Source organism: Lithobates pipiens, unplaced genomic scaffold, assembly GCF_037356315.1.
Source record: "Lithobates pipiens isolate NorthernLeopardFrog02 unplaced genomic scaffold, aLitPip1_a1.2 Scaffold_16, whole genome shotgun sequence".
Lineage (NCBI taxonomy): Eukaryota > Metazoa > Chordata > Amphibia > Anura > Ranidae > Lithobates > Lithobates pipiens.
In genome coordinates, this window is record NW_027507748.1 from 43480505 (window position 1) to 43507653 (window position 27149).

The following is a 27149-nucleotide window of genomic DNA, read 5'->3' on the forward strand; positions in this document are numbered from 1 at the left end:
AGAGGTGATCAAATACCACCAAGAGAAATGTCTATTTGTGGGGGAAAAAAGGACGTCAATTTTGCTTGGGAGCCACATCGCACAACCGCGCAATTGTCAGTTAAAGCGACGCAGTGCCAAATTGCAAAAAGTGGTCTGGTCATTGGCCAGCAAAATTGTTTGGTCTGAAAGTGGTTAAATCAAATTTAAATCTAAAGATAGTTTTGTATTTAAGATACATTAACAATTTCGTTTATTCAGCATGAAATGGAGCTTAGTTATGTAGCATGAGGCTGTAAATTATTTTTGCTAAACTCATTCAATGAATTCAAGCTCTGCAAGTTGAGATAACATGGCACTGCATTGATGCATTCACACAATTTCACAGTAACCACGAGAGAAAACAAAGTTCAGGAATATGCCTTTATCCCATTGTTTTGCAAATCTATGTACACTACAAACTGTATGATTGAATCAGTTCTGATATCGCTGTTTTACTAACCTGACAGCTTATTATTCTAAATCTGAAACCTTCACTTCATTCCTTTCTTCATTTTCATGTTCGCAAATATTAAAGATTCTAACTATCAGCAAGAACGAGACCTTACATTTAAAGAGCACCTGTCATTTCAGACACATCATGACAGCGCCCTTTAGTGGGCATCCACTCACCCGCTGCCGCCATGTCCCTCACCTCATTGCGTCACTGCCGCATCACTAGCTGTCTCCATTAAAATGAATGGGGCGGTCAGTGAGTCAACATCGGGCCACAGAAGGAGCCGCTGCGGGACAGAGATAACAGTTGCTATTTAAAAAAGGTTATTTAAATCAAATCCACCCCGAGGATAGGTACTGTAAATTTCTTCTAAACATGCACTGTTTAGGAGATAATTACTGTACATGTTATCGGTTAGGTCACCGGGGCATGCGCTCTGAAGGAATGGCCACCCGGGCTGCTCCTTCAGAGTCTTGTGCCGTGACGGCATCGCAGCTCCGGACACTCACACAGCCGGAGTCCGCAAACCCGGGAGGAAGACGGGTGAAGATGGAAGCCTGGTCAGCGGTGAAGGCCTAGAAGGCTTTGTTCTAAAGGGAAGTTTCAAATAAAAGTACCACTATACGACGCACACCAGCACATGATGGCTTTACCTTGTAGATTCTAGGAGAAATAAATAAGCTTTGACAAGAAAACCTGGAAGCCGATTGGTTTTTGTGCAGAGCTGCACCAAATTCTGAATGCTCCAGGCTTAGTCAACCCCCCCATGTCTCCACATAACCATACAGCAGCAACCATAGCTCTCTACATCCCTAAACATTTATCGACACTGAAAGTCTGATTTATCCTTCTCAGCACGTTGATTTCAAGCCTTCCACAAAACAAGCAAACATCTGTATAGCAGGTCCTGCCTACCTTCCATACAAATATAGGAGCTCACTGTCATTCATAGCATGGCTCCCCATCCATCCTACACAGAGGTCAACACTCCACTTTCCACATGCCTCTCGGCACTCCCCAACCTCCTCAACTGCTCTCACTTTTTCCTTCCTATATACAAGTTAAGCGGCCTGACCCTCTACAGCAGGGGTCTCTCAAATTGGCGGCCTTCCAGCTGTTGTGGAACTACAAGTCCAATTATGCCTCTGCCTGAAGAAGGGGTCATGCTTGTACCTGTCAGCCTTGCAATGCCTCATGGGACTTGTAGTTTCACAACAGCTGGAGGGCCGCCAGTTTGAGACCCCTGTTATACAAACACAATAAAGACAGGTCCAGCGATGCGGGGAATCGAAGCCCCGCTCGTCTCCCCAGCATTGTAATTGTGGGCGCCCGGCTGTGGCTTCACATGTGCCGCAATTGGTGTCCCAGATGATTGACATGAGGGAGGGAAGTGACATCAAGAGCCCAGGCCCTGAAGGAGGCAGACTACAAGGGACCCCCTAGCAACAGGCATTTAGATGTGAGAAAAAAAATTAAAAATAACTCCAATTTTCTTTATACACAAATGAATTTTTATTTTTATTTTTTATTTTTTTAGGGTGCAACTCCACTTTAATATACTGCATCTTTATAACCTGTGTTCAGTTATTTTCAAGTCTTCTCTGTATAGCATTTAGAGAAGGTTCCAGAGCTAAACTCCCTTTTACACAAAATGTTCTACTGTCCCCCAGACATCAAGTGCACTTTGTCTCCCATAAGTCTATAGACAAATCCCCTACCGGCACTATACTTCACATTATGCCAAGTCCACTCTGCCCCCACACATGGGAGGAATAGCGGTATGTCAGGCCTCCTCCTCTTTCCCCCCCACACATGGGAGGAATAGCGGTATGTCAGGCCTCCTCCTCTTTCCCCCCCACACATGGGAGGAATAGCGGTATGTCAGGCCTCCTCCTCTTTCCCCCCCACACATGGGAGGAATAGCGGTATGTCAGGCCTCCTCCTCTTTCCCCCCCACACATGGGAGGAATAGCGGTATGTCAGGCCTCGTCTTTCCCCCCCACGCATGGGAGGAATAGCGGTATGTCAGGCCTCCTCCTCTTTCCCCCCACGCATGGGAGGAATAGCGGTATGTCAGGCCTCCTCCTCTTCCCCCCACGCATGGGAGGAATAGCGGTATGTCAGGCCTCCTCCTCTTTCCCCCCACGCATGGGAGGAATAGCGGTATGTCAGGCCTCCTCCTCTTTCCCCCCACGCATGGGAGGAATAGCGGTATGTCAGGCCTCCTCCTCTTTCCCCCCACGCATGGGAGGAATAGCGGTATGTCAGGCCTCCTCCTTTTTCCCCCCCACGCATGGGAGGAATAGCGGTATGTCAGGCCTCCTCCTTTTTCCCCCCACGCATGGGAGGAATAGCGGTATGTCAGGCCTCCTCCTTTTTCCCCCCACGCATGGGAGAAATAGCGGTATGTCAGGCCTCCTCCTTTTTCCCCCCACACATGGGAGAAATAGCGGTATGTCAGACCTCCTCCTCTTTCCCCCCCATACATGGGAGAAATAGCGGTATGTCAGACCTCCTCCTCTTTCCCCCCCATACATGGGAGAAATAGCGGTATGTCAGACCTCCTCCTCTTTCCCCCCCATACATGGGAGAAATAGCGGTATGTCAGGCCTCCTCCTCTTTCCCCCCACACATGGGAGGAATAATAGGGATTTTAGACTTACCGTAAAATCCATTTCTCTGAGTTCATTGACAGAGACAGCGCTCCATTATTCTGAACCATAGGGTTATACCGTCCCCTACAGGAGTAGGACACTCGGCCAAAAAAAAAAAAAGACTTGGCTATGCCTATGGGCAGTCCTAGGTGATATGCACCCCGCTCTTTGCTATAGGCCTTCAGGTTTAGTAACAAGCAGTGTCAGAAGCTTTAAAACTCCTTAGAACTCAGAGAAATTGATTTTACGGTAAGTCGAAAATCCCATTTTCCCTTTCGTTCATTGACAGACAGCGCTCCATTATTCAGAACCATAGGGATGTGCCAAACACGAGCAGTAGGAAAGCAACAAAATCTAAAGGCTAACACAAGAGTCAACAAGGTAACATGAGCTCAAATACAGAACAAGCTGGAGCCCAACCTGAACAATACCCCTTCAAGAGGGAATAGACTCCCTAAACAGTAGCCAGCAAAACCTTGCAGCCAAAAGAGGCATCCGCAGATGCCAACACATTCACTTCATAGAACGCTGTGAAAGTGTACATCGACGACCAGTGGCGGCCTTGCACAACGGACACGTGATGACAGAAGGCCCAAGAAGCACCAAGCACCCGAGAAGAATGCGCTGTAACAGGGAAAGGAGAAACCCGATCCCCGATAGAATAGGCCAGTCATCTGTCTGATCCATCCAGAAAAGGTCACGGAAGAAGCCCCTTTCTTGGCCTGTCCGTGATCACAGTGAGTCTAACCTCCAAAAAGACTCAGTGGCTGCCAAATACACCTGAATCCCCCAAACCACATCCAGGGCAGATAATGCAAAATTCCTTTGGATATGTTGACTAGGGACACAAGGAAGGCAACACGATGTCCTTATTCAAAAGGAAATCCAAGGAAAGAACGATGGAAAAGGGCGAAGAACCACCATAACCTAGTGTAACCCTGGGTAAGATGTATGACAAGATAACACCCCCATTTGACACCCTGCGAGCAGAGGTGATAGTGACCAAGAGGCCACCTTCCGAGAGGGTAAGCTTGGAATTTCCAGAATATTTTGCGAGAGATTCTTCTGGAAAACCAAGATCACCAAGTTCAGATCCCATAGTGGTAGAAGAGACCATACTGGTGGAAACAGGCGTCGAAAACCGAAAAAAAAAAAAAGCACGCACCAGGGAGTGAGACCAGGGGACGCTGAAGAAGACAACCCAGGCTGACACCGGGCCCTTAATGGCACTTGAGGCCCATTCCTGCTCAAGCCCCCCCTCGGTGAAGGGAGGTCGGAATCGGAGCCACGGAGAAAGAACGAGGATAAACGCCTGGTCGCTAACGCCAGGATATATGTGCTTTCCACATCTGGAGGTAGACTCACTAGACATCGGCAGCATTGGAACTGCAGCACCTTGCTCATCACAGCCAGGCCGTTAAAACCTTTGACTCTAAAGCAGGATGGAAGAACAGACCTTGGAACAGTAGATCCTCCCCGAGAGGCAGTCGCCAAGGAACATCAGTGACCAGGCGCACCCAGTCAGTGTAACCAGACCGATGGGACCCATCTGGAGCCAATAAAATGACCGGAATCCCCACAGCCATGATCCTGCGCAAAAGCCATAGCAGAAGCTGGAAAGGAGGAAAAGTGTAGAGCAAACATTACCGGCCTCATGGGCCACCAAAGGATCCAGTGACCTTGCCAGATACCTGGGTACTGCCCTGTTAAGCCAGGATGTAAACAGATCTCTCTCAGGAATGCCCCATCGGAGACATATCCGATAAAACACGGCCCAGTGAAGGGCCCACCCCTAGCCAACTGAGTCATCTGTCAGTATTCCACTCCTGGAATGCGTACGTCAGAGAGAGCCGGAACAAGACGTTCTGCCCATCAGAAGATACTGGCAACTGTCAGGGCTGCCAACACCCTATTTGGCTCACCCTGGTGAGCGACATAAGCCACCGCCGTTGCATTGTTCTGACTGGATCTGTACCGGGAGCACCCGAAGTCGATCCATTCATGATCCAGACATAGGCTGATGAATCGAAGTTCCAGGATAAGCTCAATTGCAGGACAACCAACCCCACCCGGACAGACTGGCATTGGTGGTTACCCTGTTCAATACAAGGGGAAAAAGGATTTACCCTGCCGAAGAACGAAGACACCAGACCAGGGTACCTCTAGTTTCCTGGCTCAGCCGAATCCGATTGTCCAGAGACCTCAGGCACTCGTTCAATTATGCCAGGATCTCCCTGAAGGGAGCTGGTATGGAACTGTGCAAATGGAATCACAAAAAAACAAACAAAAAAAACAGACAATAGTAAATGAAAAACACAGCATACAACTTCTGTAGTTCGAGTATAATCCAAGGTTCTGGAAACCAAAAAACGGAGGAAGTCCTGGAGTCGGGCACATGATGGGATGCATAAGTAAGCAATTGTGATGTCGATAGAAGCCAGAAAGTCCCCATGATGAAGGGGTGCCGCCGCCCTGCAGATGGACTCCATCCTGAATGAAATTCTGTACCCACACTAGGCAGTTCAGGGCCTTGCGGACTAGAACTGGACGTACCATGCCCTCCATCTTTTGGACTGAACAGGTTTGAATAAAACCCCTGAAACCTTTACCGGGACAATTACACTCTGAAGCAACAGGGCTTGCACAGCCACACGAGGAGAACAGCAAACGGTCCGGTGACAGACGCACATTGGAAGCAAAAAAAAAAAAAAAAAAACATTTTGGGGAGCAAGGCCAGAAAACCATCTTGTAACCGGACAAAATCAAGACACGCAATGATGTCATCCAGGGTAGCGCCCACAATACATGTCTAAGCACCACTGCGGAAATAGAGCTCAGCAACTAGGGGAACTGTGGCCAAAAGGCATAGCAGACAGACTGCAGCGCCTAGACCAACAGGCCGGGCCAATGCCGCAAAGGCAGGGGGATTATGCTCCCCCCTCTAGATATGTCAGCTGGATCTTTAGACGCCAAATATTCCTCTATTGGAATCATGGTTGCCTTGAGCAGCCAGCCTAGAGCCAGGGGGTCCACTACTGGTGGAACAGTCCACTTCTGAAGAAAGAACTCCTCAAAGGGGTACCTCACAGCAAACGTTTTCGGAAGCACAAAGGGCACTTTGGACACTCCCAGTCTTCATGGACAAATTTTGCAAAATAAAAAGGGAGAAGGGAAGGCTTTTTAAGGCGGCTTATGGATGCCAAAGGGGAACCAACCATCCACCGCTGCATCCCCCTCCCATCTTGAAAGGTTCAATCACAGATGTAATAAATGCGACAACATCGCCTTTTCGTGCACCACTGCAGTTTTGGAGCAATCATCCTCACTCCCTAACATGACAGGGAGCGTGGCCACCAACCCCGCAAGGTGGGCCACATCCCTGGCAGCAGAGCCAGATATAGGATCGTTTGAGACAGAGGAGGTAGGGGAGGACGGTGGGGTGCCATTTACTAGACTATATGCTTAAGCGCCACCACAAAAAAACTCAGGAGGAGGCTACCAACTGAGAACCCCACTGCCCGAGGCCCACAAGGGGGCGCCGACCGAGGCCCCTCACAGGGAGCGCCAGGAGCATCCACGCCAGGCCCACGTAAAGGACCCCCAAGACAAGATGGCCCTCAGGGCCTCCACAGTGCCGCCCCTTTGGTAGGGGGGGGTGTCGGGGGACGGGACTGGTCCGATCCGAGCCGCTGAACTGAGGGGGGGCACCCAAAAACGCAAAGCGGCGGCTTCCGCCGCCCACCCAGTGCCTAGTGGGCTGTGGCATAAATTACGGAAGGCCCACCGCAGTCGGTCCCCTGATTGCGGACGTCCGGTCACCCGCCTTCCAGGCCCAACCACTGCAGCAGGTGGGCCCAAGGGATGCTCTCCAGTAGCAACACTGGGGGTAGAAGGTGGGGGGCACAGTGTCCCAAAAACACCTAAGCCAGATGCCTATGCCTCACCTGGGAAGGAAGGGAGCGAGATGGAGAAGGCCGGAGGGACTGATCACCCCAGGGAGTACCTGCACCCCACACCACGTCCAGAGAAGGAGAGGAGGGGGGCCCCGTACTTACAGATTCAGCGAAGCATGCGGGTAACGCTCCCAGACAGATCCCCTCATCACCGAAGTGGGGGGGGGGCTGTCAGCCATTAGGAACGCTGTGACTCAGGCCAAGACCAGGTAGTATGCGGCCTCTCAAGACATTTAACTCGCAAGGTCAGGGGGTTATGCCACAGCCGACCTAGCAAGTATCTGCAGTCTGCACGTGCTTGCTGGCCAGACTGGGGAGACCACTGGATCTTGGTGTCCAGCCCGTCGCCCAGCCTGGCAGTTGGTTGTAGATCTCACCGTAGAAAAATCCAGGAAAAAAGAAAAAACAAAAAAATTACCAGGACTAGAGATCCCAGCAGGGAACTAGGTCCTTAGTCCTGAGTAGGCAGAAAAAAAAAAAAACTGAAGGCCTATAGCATAGGAGGTGGGTCTATACCACCTAGGACTGCCCAGTGTTTCTGCCTAGTGTCCTACTCCTGTAGGGGCGGTATAACCCTATGGTTCTGAATGGAACGCTGTGTCCGTTAATGAAAGAAAGAAATTCAGTATGTCAGGTCTCCGCTTTCCCCTATACATGGGAGGAATATTTGATATGTCAGGTCTCTTTCACATATACATGAGCTATGAGTCTATGGCAGTTCCTAACTATCCCATACAAGAGACGAGTCACTATTTAACCACTTGACCTCTGAAAGATTTACCCCCCTTCACGACGAGTCCATTTTTTGCATATGGTACTGTGTCAGTTTAACTGACAATTGCATAAATGTGCAACGCTGTACCCAAATAAAACGCACGGTATGTCATTTTTTCCCCACAAATAGAGCTTTTTTGGGTGGTATTTTTGCGCTATAAAACCAAAAAAAATAAAAAGTTTTCAAGAACATTTAGGCCAATATGTATGCTACATATTTTTGGAAAAGAAAATTCCATATATAAGCATATATAGGTTTGCACAAAAAAGTTATACCACCTACAAACTAGGGATATTTTTATTTATTAATTTACTAATAATGGTGATCAGCGACATAGCAGGACTGCAATATTGCAGCAGACATTCTCACATTGACACTTTCTGGGAACGACACCAACAGTGTTTACTGGCAAAAAAAAATATGCACTGTACTGACACTAGCTGGGAAGGGGTTAACATCAGGGGGTGATCAAATGGTTAATCGCGTGCCTAACCTGCGTTTCACTATACTGTGGGAGGTGCTTTTACTAGGGGAAGAGAAGGAACTTTTTCCCTGCTTTGCAGAGACACAAACCGCATCCCTTCCCTCCAGTCAGAAAGGGGATCTTCCTTGTTCATATAGGCAGATCGCAGTTCTGTCTACGCATAATGACTGGCAGGTGCTGTGGGACGTTGGATACCGTGCACCCACTAATCGGGGGAGGCACGCCCCCTACCCGGAAGAGTGGGATCTCACACACACACACACACACACACAGGAGATGTCCCTATGTTTGGAGAGCCTCCGCTGTGTCAACCCCCCCACAGACGATATGTCCCTATGGCAGAACCCAAAGGTCAGGTCCTTTCTATCCCTACACAAGATATACTTTTCTATATAAAGGTCCCCTCTCTCACCACACAGGAGATATATCCCTATGTTTGATAACCTCTGATCCCAAACAAGAAATTTGTCCTATGTCAGGCCCTCTTTTTCCCCTCACAGATGTCATACCAGGTCCCCAATGCCGTCACACACAGGACATGCGTCTCCATGTCAGGTCCACACACAGGAGATGCGTCCATATGTAAGGTCCCTCTCCTTACACACAGAGGAGAAATGTCCCTATGTTAAGTCTCTTCTGTAACCACACATATACAATGTATATCTTGCCAGGTCCTCTATGTCCTTTACAAATATAGATGTATAAAGATGTCCCCATGCCAATGTCCCCTTTCCCCTATAATGGTGATATGTATGCTCCTATGCCAAGTACTCTCTTTACCCAATAGATCAGACACACTGATCAGCCATAACATTACGGTGACCCACTTAATATTGAAAAGGTCCCTTTTTTTTGCCAAAACAGCCGGGACGTGTAAAGGAAAGACCACCACTAGACCTCTGAAGGTATGCTGTGGCATCTGGCACCAAACCCTGAGTAGCAGATCCTTTAAGTCCTGTAAGTAGTAAGGTGGGGCCTCCGTGGACCGGACTTGTTTTTCTGGCACATCCCTCAGATGCTTTATTGGATTGAGATCTGGAGACCAAGTCAGCACCTCAAACTTGTTGTGTTCCTCAAACCATTTTGCAGTGACAGGACACAAAAGAGGCCACTGCCATGAGAGAAGACCATTTCCATGGAGGGATGTACGTGGTCAGCATCAATGTTTAGGTAGGTGGTATGTGTGTCAAAGTAACATCCACACGAACGGCGGGACCCAGGGTGTCCCAACAGAACATTGGCCAAAGCATCACACACTGAATCCACCAGTTTTTCTTCCCCCCCCCCCCCCACCATACTGCATCTGGTACTGTCTCTTCCCTGTGTAAATGACGCTAAAGGATCCGGGCATCCACACGATGTAAAAGAAAAACGTGATTCATCAGACCAGGCCACCTTCTTCCATTGCTCCGCGGTGCAGTTGTGACGCTCATATGGCCATCATAGGGGCTTTTGGCTGTGGACACGGGTCAGCATGGACAACCTTGACTGATCTGCGGGCCAATACACAACTGATTGCTAGGCCCATTTTTTTCTGCTTTCAAACGCACCAACTTCAGGGACAACATGTTCACTTGCTGCCCAATATATCCCACTGATTTAAGGAAGCCATTGTAAAGAGATAATCAATATTATTCATTTAGCCGGTCAGCTGTCATAACGTTATGGCTGATCAGTGTAGGTCTCTATGACAGGTCCTCTCTGTCCACACCATAGGAGATGTGTCCCGATTTAAGGTTCCATATGTCTCCACACAGGAGATAAGGACATATGCCGGTCATATGTGTCTTCACACAGCAGATAAGTCCCTATGGAAGGTCCCCTCACACAGGAGATATATCCATATGACACAATCCCTTGGTTCCAACACAAGATCAAGTCCTCTCTGACCCCATGTGATAGATATTGACCTATACCAGGTCCCCCATGTCCTCACACAGGAGACATGTCCCAAATAAACTCCTCTCCAAACTCAGATTCAAGAACTATGTCCCAACGTCAGGTCCTCTCTGTCCCCATATCAGAGATATGTGACCATCTCAGGTCCTCTCTGTCCCCATATCAGAGATATGTGACCATCTCAGGTCCTCTCTGCTCTCACACACAGGATAGGTCACCATGTGAGCTCCACTCGATCGCCACATAGCAGATATGTCCCTACACCAGGTCATACATGTCCTCACACAGCAGATGGACGATACCTTTATACATACCAGAGAGATGTCATGGTGATATGTCCTGTATTCGTGGGGTCAGAGGACCTACGTCCCTACTTCAGGTCCCCACACAGGAGATAATGTCCTACAGAGTGCCCCCTCACACTGGTATGTCCCTATGTCAGTCAGTCCCCACATACACAGGAGAGGAGTCCCTACGTCAGGTCCCCTCGGTCCTCACACACACAGGAGAGGAGTCCCTACGTCAGGTCCCCTCGGTCCTCACACACACACAGGAGAGGAGTCCCTACGTCAGGTCCCCTCGGTCCTCACACACACACAGGAGAGGAGTCCCTATGTCAGGTCCCCTCGGTCCTCACACACACAGGAGAGGAGTCCCTACGTCAGGTCCCCTCGGTCCTCACACACACACACACAGGAGAGGAGTCCCTACGTCAGGTCCCCTCGGTCCTCACACACACACACACGAGAGGAGTCCCTACGTCAGGTCCCCTCGGTCCTCACACACACACAGGAGAGGAGTCCCTATGTCAGGTCCCCTCGGTCCTCACACACAGGAGAGGAGTCCCTATGTCAGGTCCCCTCAGTCCTCACACACAGGAGAGGAGTCCCTATGTCAGGTCCCCTCAGTCCTCACACACAGGAGAGGAGTCCCTACGTCAGGTCCCCTCGGTCCTCACACACACACACAGGAGAGGAGTCCCTACGTCAGGTCCCCTCGGTCTTCACACACACACACACACAGGAGAGGAGTCCCTACGTCAGGTCCCCTCGGTCCTCACACACACACAGGAGAGGAGTCCCTACGTCAGGTCCCCTCGGTCCTCACACACACACACAGGAGAGGAGTCCCTACGTCAGGTCCCCTCGGTCCTCACACACACACAGGAGAGGAGTCCCTACGTCAGGTCCCCTCGGTCCTCACACACACACACAGGAGAGGAGTCCCTACGTCAGGTCCCCTCGGTCCTCACACACAGGAGAGGAGTCCCTACGTCAGGTCCCCTCGGTCCTCACACACACACACACACACGAGAGGAGTCCCTACGTCAGGTCCCCTCGGTCTTCACACACACACACACACACACACACACACACACAGGAGAGGAGTCCCTACGTCAGGTCCCCTCGGTCTTCACACACACACACACACACAGGAGAGGAGTCCCTACGTCAGGTCCCCTCGGTCCTCACACACACACAGGAGAGGAGTCCCTACGTCAGGTCCCCTCGGTCCTCACACACACACACACACACACACACACACACACACAGGAGAGGAGTCCCTATGTCAGGTCCCCTCAGTCCTCACACACAGGAGAGGAGTCCCTACGTCAGGTCCCCTCAGTCCTCACACACAGGAGAGGAGTCCCTACGTCAGGTCCCCTCGGTCCTCACACACACACAGGAGAGGAGTCCCTATGTCAGGTCCCCTCGGTCTTCACACACACACACACACAGGAGAGGAGTCCCTACGTCAGGTCCCCTCGGTCTTCACACACACACACACACACACACACACACACACACACACACACAGGAGAGGAGTCCCTACGTCAGGTCCCCTCGGTCCTCACACACACACACAGGAGAGGAGTCCCTACGTCAGGTCCCCTCGGTCCTCACACACACACACAGGAGAGGAGTCCCTACGTCAGGTCCCCTCAGTCCTCACACACAGGAGAGGAGTCCCTACGTCAGGTCCCCTCAGTCCTCACACACAGGAGAGGAGTCCCTACGTCAGGTCCCCTCGGTCCTCACACACACACACAGGAGAGGAGTCCCTATGTCAGGTCCCCTCGGTCTTCACACACACACACACACAGGAGAGGAGTCCCTACGTCAGGTCCCCTCGGTCTTCACACACACACACACACACACACACACACACACACACACACACACAGGAGAGGAGTCCCTACGTCAGGTCCCCTCGGTCCTCACACACACACACAGGAGAGGAGTCCCTACGTCAGGTCCCCTCGGTCTTCACACACACACACACACACACACACACACACACACACACACAGGAGAGGAGTCCCTACGTCAGGTCCCCTCGGTCCTCACACACACACACAGGAGAGGAGTCCCTACGTCAGGTCCCCTCGGTCCTCACACACACACACAGGAGAGGAGTCCCTACGTCAGGTCCCCTCGGTCCTCACACACAGGAGAGGAGTCCCTACGTCAGGTCCCCTCGGTCCTCACACACAGGAGAGGAGTCCCTACGTCAGGTCCCCTCGGTCCTCACACACAGGAGAGGAGTCCCTACGTCAGGTCCCCTCGGTCCTCACACACAGGAGAGGAGTCCCTACGTCAGGTCCCCTCGGTCCTCACACACAGGAGAGGAGTCCCTACGTCAGGTCCCCTCGGTCCTCACACACAGGAGAGGAGTCCCTACGTCAGGTCCCCTCGGTCCTCACACACAGGAGAGGAGTCCCTACGTCAGGTCCCCTCGGTCCTCACACACAGGAGAGGAGTCCCTACGTCAGGTCCCCTCGGTCCTCACACACAGGAGAGGAGTCCCTACGTCAGGTCCCCTCGGTCCTCACACACAGGAGAGGAGTCCCTACGTCAGGTCCCCTCGGTCCTCACACACAGGAGAGGAGTCCCTACGTCAGGTCCCCTCGGTCCTCACACACAGGAGAGGAGTCCCTACGTCAGGTCCCCTCGGTCCTCACACACAGGAGAGGAGTCCCTACGTCAGGTCCCCTCGGTCCTCACACACAGGAGAGGAGTCCCTACGTCAGGTCCCCTCGGTCCTCACACACAGGAGAGGAGTCCCTACGTCAGGTCCCCTCGGTCCTCACACACAGGAGAGGAGTCCCTACGTCAGGTCCCCTCGGTCCTCACACACAGGAGAGGTGTCCCTACGTCAGGTCCCCTCGGTCCTCACACACAGGAGAGGAGTCCCTACGTCAGGTCCCCTCGGTCCTCACACACAGGAGAGGAGTCCCTACGTCAGGTCCCCTCGGTCCTCACACACAGGAGAGGAGTCCCTACGTCAGGTCCCCTCGGTCCTCACACACAGGAGAGGAGTCCCTACGTCAGGTCCCCTCGGTCCTCACACACAGGAGAGGAGTCCCTACGTCAGGTCCCCTCGGTCCTCACACACACACAGGAGAGGAGTCCCTACGTCAGGTCCCCTCGGTCCTCACACACACACAGGAGAGGAGTCCCTACGTCAGGTCCCCTCGGTCCTCACACACACACAGGAGAGGAGTCCCTACGTCAGGTCCCCTCGGTCCTCACACACACACAGGAGAGGAGTCCCTACGTCAGGTCCCCTCGGTCCTCACACACACACACACACACACACACAGGAGAGGAGTCCCTACGTCAGGTCCCCTCGGTCCTCACACACACACACACACACACACACACAGGAGAGGAGTCCCTACGTCAGGTCCCCTCGGTCCTCACACACAGGAGAGGAGTCCCTACGTCAGGTCCCCTCGGTCCTCACACACAGGAGAGGAGTCCCTACGTCAGGTCCCCTCGGTCCTCACACACACACACACACACACACAGGAGAGGAGTCCCTACGTCAGGTCCCCTCGGTCCTCACACACAGGAGAGGAGTCCCTACGTCAGGTCCCCTCGGTCCTCACACACACACACACACAGGAGAGGAGTCCCTACGTCAGGTCCCCTCGGTCCTCACACACACACAGGAGAGGAGTCCCTACGTCAGGTCCCCTCGGTCCTCACACACACACAGGAGAGGAGTCCCTACGTCAGGTCCCCTCGGTCCTCACACACACACACACAGGAGAGGAGTCCCTACGTCAGGTCCCCTCGGTCCTCACACACACACACACACAGGAGAGGAGTCCCTACGTCAGGTCCCCTCGGTCCTCACACACACACACACACAGGAGAGGAGTCCCTACGTCAGGTCCCCTCGGTCCTCACACACACACACACAGGAGAGGAGTCCCTACGTCAGGTCCCCTCGGTCCTCACACACACACACACAGGAGAGGAGTCCCTACGTCAGGTCCCCTCGGTCCTCACACACACACACACAGGAGAGGAGTCCCTACGTCAGGTCCCCTCGGTCCACACACACACACACACACACACACACACACACACACACAGGAGAGGAGTCCCTACGTCAGGTCCCCTCGGTCCTCACACACACACACAGGAGAGGAGTCCCTACGTCAGGTCCCCTCGGTCCTCACACACAGGAGAGGAGTCCCTACGTCAGGTCCCCTCAGTCCTAACACACAGGAGAGGAGTCCCTACGTCAGGACCCCTCAGTCCTCACACACAGGAGAGGAGTACCTATGATAGGCCGCACTCAGGCCTCGGCTCTCTCGTCACTCTCAGGCCGCCTCCCTCCTCACACAGGCCGGACTTGCCTCTCACTCACACCGCAGGCCTCAGGCCCAGTCCGCCGTCATTCCCCGGATGTGCGGCCTTCTCCAGTCCCGTCACTCACCGGCAGTAGCAGCAGCAGGACGAGGCGATCTCCCGCGCGGGGGTGGTGGAGGGGGGTTGATCCGGGGCAGTGTGTGAGGTGTTGGGGGGAGGGAGAGGTGAAATGTGACGCGCTCTCCGGGGTCTTCCCCGCTCTTCTCCTCACAGCCGGCAGTGCGGGCCGCTCGGCGGCAGCCGTAATCTCCCGCAGCCGCACACAGGCTCCATTGTCTTTTTTTTTTTTTTCCTCCTCAGCGATAGCAGCAGCACCTTCTCCTGCCCTCCCCCTTTCCGGCTCCTGCAAGTGGTGCCTTCCTCCTCCCCTCGCGCCGTGCCGCCGGGCCACGCCTCCTTCCCCTCCGCTCACCGGACACGCCCCGACATTCCCAGCTTTCTCGCAGAGCGCCTCTCCGTCTGACACCCCGGACACGCCCACAGCGCCGGGGAGCGACACGCCCCCTCCATTTCACAGCTAAAGGGTTCGTGAGAGTCCTCTGGGCACGCCCAGCGCTAATAGGGCCCCGCCCACACTGTCTGCCTGTTTCTTCCTCTCTCTCCGGAGGAACATTCCACTCCGAGCGGAGAGTCCTCCCGCCTCCCCCCTCCACTAAAGTGACGGGTGGTACCGCCCCACTTCTTCACCCCCCCCCCCATATATACCGAGACCCCCAATCACTGCACCCCTCTATATACTACACCTTATATACCGAGACCCCCAATCACTGCACCCCTCTATATATTACACTATATATACCGAGATCCCCAATCACTGCACCCCTCTATATATTACACTATATATACCGAGATCCCCAATCACTGCACCCCTCTATATACTACACCTTATATACCGAGACCACCAATCACTGCACCCCTCTATATACTCCACCTTATATACCGAGACCCCCAATCACTGCACCCCTCTATATACTACACCTTATATACCGAGATCCCCAATCACTGCACCCCTCTATATACTACACCTTATATACCGAGACCCCCAATCACTGCACCCCTCTATATACTACACCTTATATACCGAGATCCCCAATCACTGCACCCCTCTATATACTACACCTTATATACCGAGACCACCAATCACTGCACCCCTCTATATACTCCACCTTATATACCGAGACCCCCAATCACTGCACCCCTCTATATACTACACCTTATATACCGAGACCCCCAATCACTGCACCCCTCTATATACTACACCTTATATACCGAGACCCCCAATCACTGCACCCCTCTATATACTACACCTTATATACCGAGATCCCCAATCACTGCACCCCTCTATATACTACACCTTATATACCGAGATCCCCAATCACTGCACCCCTCTATATACTACACCTTATATACCGAGACCACCAATCACTGCACCCCTCTATATACTCCACCTTATATACCGAGACCCCCAATCACTGCACCCCTCTATATACTACACCTTATATACCGAGATCCCCAATCACTGCACCCCTCTATATACTCCACCTTATATACCGAGACCCCCAATCACTGCACCCCTCTATATACTACACCTTATATACCGAGATCCCCAATCACTGCACCCCTCTATATACTACACCTTATATACCGAGATCCCCAATCACTGCACCCCTCTATATACTACACCTTATATACCGAGACCCCCAATCACTGCACCCCTCTATATACTACACCTTATATACCGAGACCCCCAATCACTGCACCCCTCTATATACTACACCTTATATACCGAGACCCCCAATCACTGCACCCCTCTATATACTACACCTTATATACCGAGACCCCCAATCACTGCACCCCTCTATATACTACACCTTATATACCGAGACCCCCAATCACTGCACCCCTCTATATACTACACCTTATATACCGAGACCCCCAATCACTGCACCCCTCTATATACTACACCTTATATACCGAGACCCCCAATCACTGCATCCCTCTATAAACTACACCTTATATATCGAGACCCCCAATCACTGCACCCCTCTATATACTACACCTTATATACCGAGACCCCCAATCACTGCACCCCTCCATATACTACACCTTATATACCGAGACCACCAATCACTGCACCCCTCTATATACTACACTATATATACCGAGACCACCAATCACTGCACCCCTCTATATACTACACCTTATATACCGAGACCACCAATCACTGCACCCCTCTATATACTACACCTTATTTACCGAGACCCCCAATCACTGCACCCCTCTATATACTACACCTTATATACCGAGACCACCAATCACTGCACCCCTCTATATATTACACTATATATACCGAGATCCCCAATCACTGCACCCCTCTATATACTACACCTTATATACCGAGACCACCAATCACTGCACCCCTCTATATACTACACCTTTTATACTGAGACCACCAATCACTGCACCCCTCTATATACTACACCTGTTATACCGAGACCACCAATCACTGCACCCCTCTATATACTACACCTTATATACCGAGACCCCCAATCACTGCACCCCTCTATATATTACACTATATATACCGAGATCCCCAATCACTGCACCCCTCTATATACTACACCTTATATACCGAGACCACCAATCACTGCACCCCTCTATATACTACACCTTATTTACCGAGACCCCCAATCACTGCACCCCTCTATATACTACACCTTATATACCGAGACCCCCAATCACTGCACCCCTCTATATACTACACCTTATATACAGCGAGACCCCCAATCACTGCACCCCTCTATATACTACACCTTATATACCGAGACCTCCAATCACTGCACTCCTCTATATACTACACCTTATATACCGAGACCCCCAATCACTGCACCCCTCTATATACTACACCTTATATACCGAGACCCCCAATCACTGCACCCCTCTATATACTACACCTTATATACAGCGAGACCCCCAATCACTGCACCCCTCTATATACTACACCTTATATACCGAGACCCCCAATCACTGCACCCCTCTATATACTACACCTTATATACAGCGAGACCCCCAATCACTGCACCCCTCTATATACTACACCTTATATACCGAGACCACCAATCACTGCACCCCTCTATATACTACACCTTTTATACCGAGACCACCAATCACTGCACCCCTCTATATACTACACCTTATATACCGAGACCACCAATCAATGCACCCCTCTATATACTACATTATATATACAAGACCCCCAATCACTGCACCCCTCTATATACTACACCTTATATACCGAGACCCCCAATCACTGCACCCCTCAATATACTACACTATATATACAGCGAGACCCCCAATCACTGCACCCCTCTATATACTACACCTTATATACCGAGACCCCCAATCACTGCATCCCTCTATATACTACACTATATATACCGAGACTCCCCGATCACTGCGCCCCTCTATATACTACACTATATATACCGAGACCCCCAATCACTGCACCCCTCTATATACTACCCTATATATACCGAGACCCCCAATCACTGCACCCCTCTATATACTACACCTTATATACCGAGACCACTAATCACTGCACCCCTCTATATACTACAATATATATACCAAGACCACCAATCACTGCACCCCTCTATATACTACAATATATATATACCGAGACCACCAATCAATGTACCCCTCTATATACTACACTATATATACCGAGACCACCAATCACTGAACCCCTCTATATACTACACCTTATATACCGAGCCCACCAATCACTGCACCCCTCTATATACTACAATATATATATACCGAGACCACCAATCACTGCACCCCTCTATATACTACACCTTATATACCGAGACCCCCAATCACTGCACCTCTCTATATACTACACCTTATATACCGAGACCCCAATCACTGCGAACTCTATATACTACACCTCATATACTAAGACCCCAATCACTGCACCCCTCTATATACTACACCTTATATACCGAGACCACCAATCACTGCACCCCTCTATATACTACACCTTATATACCGAGACCACCAATCACTGCACCCCTCTATATACTACACCTTATATACCGAGACCACCAATCACTGCACCCCTCTATATACTACACCTTATATACCAAGACCCCCAATCACTGCACCCCTCTATATACTACACTATATATACCGAGACCACCAATCACTGCACCCCTCTATATACTACACCTTATATACAGAGACCCCCAATCACTGCACCCCTCTATATACTACACCTTATATACAGAGACCCCCAATCACTGCACCCATCTATATACTACACTATATATACCAAGACCACCAATCACCGCCCCCCTCTATATACTACACTATATATACCGAGTCCCCCAATCACTGCACCCCTCTATATACTACACCTTATATACCGAGACCCCAATCACTGCACCCCTCTAAATACTATCCTATATATACCGAGACCCCCAATCACTGCACCCCTCTATATACTACACTATATATACCTAGACCACCAATCACTGCACCCCTCTATATACTACGCCTTATATACAGAGAACCCCAATCACTGCACGCCTCTATATACTACAATATATATACCGAGACCCCCAATCACTGCACCCCTCTATATACTACACCTTATATACCGAGACCCCCAATCACTGCATCCCTCTATAAACTACACCTTATATACCGAGACCCCCAATCACTGCACCCCTCTATATACTACACTATATATACAGCGAGACCCCCAATCACTGCATTCCTCTATATACTACACCTTATATACCGAGACCCCCAATCACTGCATCCCTCTATATACTACACCATATATACCGAGACCCCCAATCACTGCATCCCTCTATATACTACACCTTATATGCCGAGACCCCCAAATTACTGCACCCCTCTATATACTACACCTTATATACCAAGACCACCAATCACTGCACCCCTCTATATACTACACCATATATACCGAGACCCCCAATCACTGCATCCCTCTATATACTACACCTTATATACAGAGACCACCAATCACTGCACCCCTCTATATACTACACTATATATACCGAGACCCCCAATCACTGCACCCATCTATATACTACACTATATATACCAAGACCACCAATCACTGCACCTCTCTATATACTACACCTTATATACCAAGACCCCCCAATCACTGCACCCCTCTATATACTACAATATATATACCAAGACCACCAATCACTGCACCCCTCTATATACTACACCTTATATACCGAGACCCCCAATCACTGCACCCCCTCTATATACTACACCCCCAATCACTGCACCCCTCTCTATACTACACTATATATACCGAGACCACCAATCACTGCACCCCTCTATATACTACACCTTATATACCGAGACCACCAGTCACTGCACCCCTCTATATACTACAATATATATATATACCGAGACCACCAATCACTGTACCCCTCTATATACTACACCATATATACCAAGACCCCCAATCACTGCACCCCTCTATATACTACACCTTATATACCGAGAGCACCAATCACTGCACCCCTCTATATACTACACTATATATACCGAGAACCCCAATCACTGCACCTCTCTATATATTACACTATATATACCGAGACCCCCAATCACTGCACCCCTCTATATACTACACTATATATACCAAGACCACCAATCACTGCACCCCTCTATATACTACACCTTATATACCGAGACCCCCCAATCACTGCACCCCTCTATATACTACAATATATATACCAAGACCACCAATCACTGCACCCCTCTATATACTACACCTTATATACCGAGACCCCCAATCACTGCACCCCTCTATATACTACACCCCCAATCACTGCACCCCTCTCTATACTACACTATATATACCGAGACCACCAATCACTGCACCCCTCTATATACTACACCTTACATACTGAGACCACCAGTCACTGCACCCCTCTATATACTACAATATATATACCGAGACCACCAATCACTGTACCCCTCTATATACTACACCTTATATACCGAGACCCCCAATCACTGCCCCCTCTATATACTACACCTTATATACCGAGACCACCAATCACTGCACCCCTCTATATACTACACCATATATACAGCAAGACCTCCAATCACTGCACCCCTCTATATACTACATCTTATATACAGAGACCCCCAATCACTGCACCCCTCTATGTACCACACTATATATACTGAGACCACCAATCACTGCATCCCTCTATATACTACACCTTATATACCGAGACCCCCAATCACTGCACCCCTCTATATACTACACCCTATATACCGAGACCCCCAATCACTGCACCCCTCTCTATACTACTCTATATATACCGAGACCACCAATCACTGCACCCCTCTATATACTACACCATATATACAGCGAGACCCCCAATCACTGCACCCCTCTATGCACCACACTATATATACTGAGACCACCAATCACTGCACCCCTCTATATACTACACCTTATATACCGAGACCCCCAATCACTGCACCCCTCTATATTCTATACAATATATACCAAGACCCCCAATCACTGCACCCCTCTATGCACCACACTATATATATTGAGACCACCAATCACTGCACCCCTCTATATACTACACCTTATATACCGAGACCACCAATCACTGCACCCCTCTATATACTACACCTTATATACGAGACCCCAAATCACTGCACCCTTCTATATACTACATCTTATATACCAAGACCACCAATCACCGTACCCCTCTATATACTACACCTTTTATACCGAGACCACCAATCACTGCACCCCTCTATATACTACACCTTATATACCGAGACCACCAATCACTGCACCCCTCTATATACTACACAATATATACTGAGACCCCAATCACCGCACCCCTCTATATACAGCAAGACCCCCAATCACTGCACCCCTCTATATATACTACAGTATATATCTCACACGATCCTATATGCACTATGCAGTATCTTATATATTGCATACACCTTGTCTAAAACATGTATAATTCACAGCACCCTAATTATAGCATACATACAAATCACAGCTCTCCATATATACACAAACTTTATATAAATATCACAGCATCATATATATAAATCATATATGCAAATGACAGCACCCATATATACCATGTAGTATATTTACCATACACCCTCCTGAGACATGTATAAATCACAGCACCCAATATATACCATACATACACATCACAGCACCCTATATGTAAATACACTGTATAAACAAATCATAGCGTCCTATATATACCGTGCAATATCCTATATATTGCAAACACCAGGCCTGAGACTTGTATAAATCACAGCATCCTATATATGCAAATCGCTGCACCCACATATATACAGTATACGATATATAGAAATCACAGCACTCATATATATATATATGATCTATATAGAAATCACAGCACTCATATACCGTATATGATATATAGAAATCACAGCACTCTCTATATACAATATATACAAATCACAGCACCTTAATTACAGCATACATACAAATCACAGCACCTCATACTATATATACATACACCCTGTATATACCATGCATTATTGTATATATTGCAGACACTCTGCTTGAGACATGTAAAATTCACAGCATCCCATGTATATCATATATACAGACCCCATACATTGTATAGTCAAATTACAGCATCCAATATATGATGTATGCTGTATATAAGCCACAGCACCCATATAGTCAAATCACAGCTAAGAATACTAACATATATATATATATATACCCTGCCTGTCATATGTATAAATCACAGCCCCCTATATATACCCTGTCTGAGACATGTATAAATCACAGTAGCATATACAGTATATTCCATTTACAGTACCCTGCCTGACCCATGCACTATTCCATATACTCCATATACCCTGCCTGAGACACTCATTATCCTCTACAGATCACAGAAGAACATATTCTATATCTCCTATCTAGGTCAATGACCATTGTACATTATCTAGTATTAAATAGATTGGGGCTCATGTATGAAATAACAGAAACATTTGTTTTATTTTGCCTGCATCAACCAATCAGGATCCTTGTTTTATTTTTAACTCTGCACTCTAGGGAAACAACAGTTGGATTTGATTGGTATACCATTATGGGGTATAAATAAATCACAGCATATCACTTACCATATCCTACCTGAGGGACACGGGGGATCAATGCACTATAGCATAATATATGCAGTATTTTGAGTAGTTATCACATAAATCACATGAAATTACCCCATGCAATTTAATTATTGGTGTATTGAATAGATGAAAAACCTCATATAACCTTTAACATGTTAAAGTCATTTCAAACTTATTTTTTTTCATATTTTTAAAATATGCAACTTTCATTAAAATAACATTTTTCCTATGCAGGTCCTGTGCAGGTCCTGTCCTGGTATAGAGCCTCACAGTTGTGCTTTTTCATTGTCACCCCATCACACAGATGTTGGATGGAGACCACAAGTGCATTCTTATCAACATTAAGTCCCAGTTCCCAGGCACACTGTCACCTTACTCACTGCCCACATTTGACATGCTCAATTCCAGACCACACCCACTTTCTGTTGCTGTCCAATCCCCAAAAATACAGGAACCGCCCACTCACAGCCGCAACTCCATCAGTCAAGTTGCTGAACATGTTACGTAGCTCAAATAAGGGTGGTGCTGCGATCCTGTCCTTGGGGGCGGTGTCTCTGTGTGATGTCATGAGGGGTGGGGTCTCCAGGTGATGTCCCCGAATGGCCACGCCGTATGGCTATATAAGAATTGGCAGACATCGGACTTGACACAACAGCGGGAGCCAGTGTCGGGGGAGGACCGGGACGGTGGAAGAAGTCATTGGCAGAGGGAGAAGAAGTGGAGGGAGAAGAACCAGGAGAAGAAGCGGAGGGAGAAGAACTGGGATAAGAAGTGGAGGGAGAAGAACCAGGAGAAGAAGCGGAGGGAGAAGAACTGGGAGAAGAAGTGGGATAAGAAGCGGAGGGAGAAGAACCAGGAGAAGAAGCGGAGGGAGAAGAACTGGGAGAAGAAGTGGAGGGAGAAGAACCAAGAGAAGAAGCGGAGGGAGAAGAACCAGGAGAAGAAGCGGAGGGAGAAGAACTGGGAGAAGAAGTGGAGGGAGAAGAACCAGGAGAAGAAGCAGAGGGAGAAGAACTGGGAGAAGAAGTGGAGGGAGAAGAACTGGTAGAAGAAGTGGCAGGAGAAGAACCGGGAGAAGAATAGGAGGGAGAAGAACCAGGAGAAGAAGCGGAGGGAGAATAACCGGGAGAAGAAGCGGAGGGAGAAGAACCGGGAGAAGAAGACACAGAGCTACGACTGGGGACATTATTCATTTTTAATAAAGTGTCAGGTCACCTGAGACCAGGTGACAGATGCACTCCGTAGGAGTCGGAAGTGCACCGCTAAGATAGCAGACCCTAGGACTGACTGCTGCAGATAGTACCCAGGGAGGTTCAGGAAGCAGGTCTACTGGATCACTAACACAGATCCCAGTGAGAGCTAGAGCATAGATTCCCTAGGGCGCCGAGTCTAAGAGCCAGCGGGTGTTCGCCAGAGCCTCTAGTGGTGAGGATAGACTTTGCTGCAGTCTGGCTCCAGGTCGCAGCCCCTAGGGTCTCACAGCTCACAGTAGACTACAGGAGAAGGAAGCAGCAGGCTGGAACAACAAGGACAGTAAAGGGATAAGGCAGAGGTCAGGGTAACTAGGAGACAGGAACAACAGAGCACACTCCAAAGGTTCAGGGTCACAGGCAAACAGGGATAGTCAGGGACACGCCAAAAGGTCAGGGTCACGAGCAGACAGGAATAGTTGGAAACACGTCTAAGGTCAGTAACAGAGACAAATGAAGAACACATGGCAAGCAGGAAACAGGAAGCCAAACACACAAAGAATACACAATGGTTGATCAGCACCACTGGTTAATATAGGGTTCCCTGATAGGGCCTGGGGTGGAGCCATGCTTAGAGGAGAGGTTATAAAAACAGCCAGGTGAGATTGGCTGGCCTCTTAGTCTGAAAACATGAGGAAAGGTAAGCTGACAGAAAAAGATTACTGCATAACCATGACATAAAGGATTTTTCGAAAACTCTCTTGTTTTTTGTAACACTACACTTCATTTTTTTGCTGAACGGGTAGGGGTATAATGTACCCCATACTCATTCACATGGGGAAGGGGGCGGGGTCTCTGTGTGACATCATAAAGGGTGGGGTCTCCAGGTGACGCCCCAGGATGGCCATGCCCCATGGCTATATAAGAACTGGCAGACACTGGATCTGACACAACAGCGAGAGCCAGCCTCAGAGGAAAATTGCGTCAGTGGAGGAAGAAGTCATCTGCCGAGGGAGAAGAACTGGGAGAAGAAGCAGAGGGAGAAGACCGGAAGAAGAAGACATGGAGCTACGGTGAGGGATATTCTTCATTTTAAATAAAGTACTTTTCGAAAACAGTCTCTTGTTTTTTTGTAGCACTACACTTTTTTTGTTTGGTTAATGGGTAGGGGTACAATGTACCCCATACTCATTAACATCGGGGGGGGGGGGGGGGCAGGATCCGGGGGCCCACTTGTTAAAGGGGGCTTCCAGATTACGATAAGCCCCGCCAGCAGACCCTGACAACCACTGCCCAGGGCTGTCAGGAAGAAACCCTTGTTCCCTTCAACAAAGGGACAAAGTGCATTGGGGTGGGGGGGCACAAAGCCCCCACCCCCCCATGTTGAAGGCATGTGGTCTGGTATGATCCTGGAGGGGGGGGGGCGCTATCTTGTCCCTCCCCTTTTCCTGACCTATTGGGCTGCAGGCTCGGATAAGGGTCTGGTATAGATGTTTAAAATTTTGGTGTGGGGGGGTTCCCCTTAAAATCCATGGGTCTGGTATGTTCTTGGGGGGGGGACCCCACGCCATTTTTTTATTTTTTTATTTTGGTGTGGGCCCCCCCCCCCCCATGATTCATATCAGACTCAAAGGGCCTGGTATGGTCGGATCCCATTCATGGAAGTCGGACATAAAGTCTCAGGGCAAAGTCGGATCAGAAGTTGTACGACTTTGGGGTCAGATCAGTGTGAACAGCCTTAAGCCGTGTACACACGGGCGGACTGTATGGCCTACTTAGTCCGTCGAAACACATTTCAGCGGACAGTCCGCTCGTGTGTGGGCTTCAGCGGACTTTTTCAGCGTGCAGTCTGGCGTACTAAGTATTTCGGATTTTTCGAAATACTGTCTGTCGTACTTTGGTTTCAGCGGACAATCCGCTCGTCAGTAGGCTAGTTCGACGGACTAAGAATGGCGCATGCTCAGAAAGGATTTACACGGCGAAAGGTTGCATTGCTGTGTATTGGACTTCCTATTTCTAGTCCCGTCGTACGTGCTGTACAGGTCATCGCGCAAGCTTTCGACGGACTGTTTGTGCATCCGTGTGTGGTCAAGTCCGTTCATTCGAAAGTAGGACAGACTGTCCGTCGGATTGTATGACGGACTAAGTAGGCCATACAGTCCGCCCGTGTGTACGCGGCTTTACTGTAAATACAGACAGCAGCCGACTGGCAATACTGTCATTGTGAATTTGGGTGTCCATTGAAGAGGGTATTACATTAGCCATTTGTAGAGGAGATAAAGATTCACAAGAAACAAACACTTTCAGTGGTTAAGTATCTATTTAATGTAAAAAAAAAGAAAAAAAAATGCCTAGACATCAACATAATACTCAGCTCGTCAATTGACTGTTTTGAAGAGAGAGTTATCATGAGATAAAAAGATAATCTATGGAAAGCAATTAAAATTGCTCATACGGCTAGTGAATTGACTCCATTATCCAGTATAGATCCCGGCAATTATCCAATGTGCTCCGCCAGCAACTAAAACATCTGTGGTGCCGTATAGATCACAACACCATCCATCGTCCTACCTCAGCATTTCTCATCCTTTACTCAGTGGTGGGACCCTATAAAAGTATGCAGAGTCTACAGGCACCCGCTCTATAAAACGGGAATGTTACTTATCAGTGGGAAACCTGACCCTGGGACAATGCACACAACTAACTTAATGATATTAACTTCACATCAGAAGTCCCTCCATCATGTAAGATTCCCCCCCCCCTTCACATCAGAGTACCCCCTTCAAGTCAGAGGCCCATCACATCAGAGTCACCCCTCCAACTAAAACCCCTCACTTCACATCAGAAGCCCCC

General features: G+C 49.4%; 1 protein-coding gene across 3 annotated transcripts in view; it reads right to left on the reverse strand.

The window, feature by feature from the left end:
* The window catches only part of BCL9 (BCL9 transcription coactivator), a 231202-nt gene that overhangs the window by 113982 nt on the left and 90071 nt on the right, over positions 1 to 27149 (reverse strand). For 2 of the 3 annotated variants that reach the window (XM_077479804.1, XM_077479802.1), the window contains exon 1: positions 14972 to 15259. The exons of the other annotated variant lie outside the window; for it this stretch is intronic. The gene's annotated coding sequence lies outside the window, so the exon portion shown is untranslated. Of the gene's footprint in view, positions 1 to 14971; positions 15260 to 27149 lie in introns of those variants that run through there. 3 annotated transcript variants of the gene reach the window in all.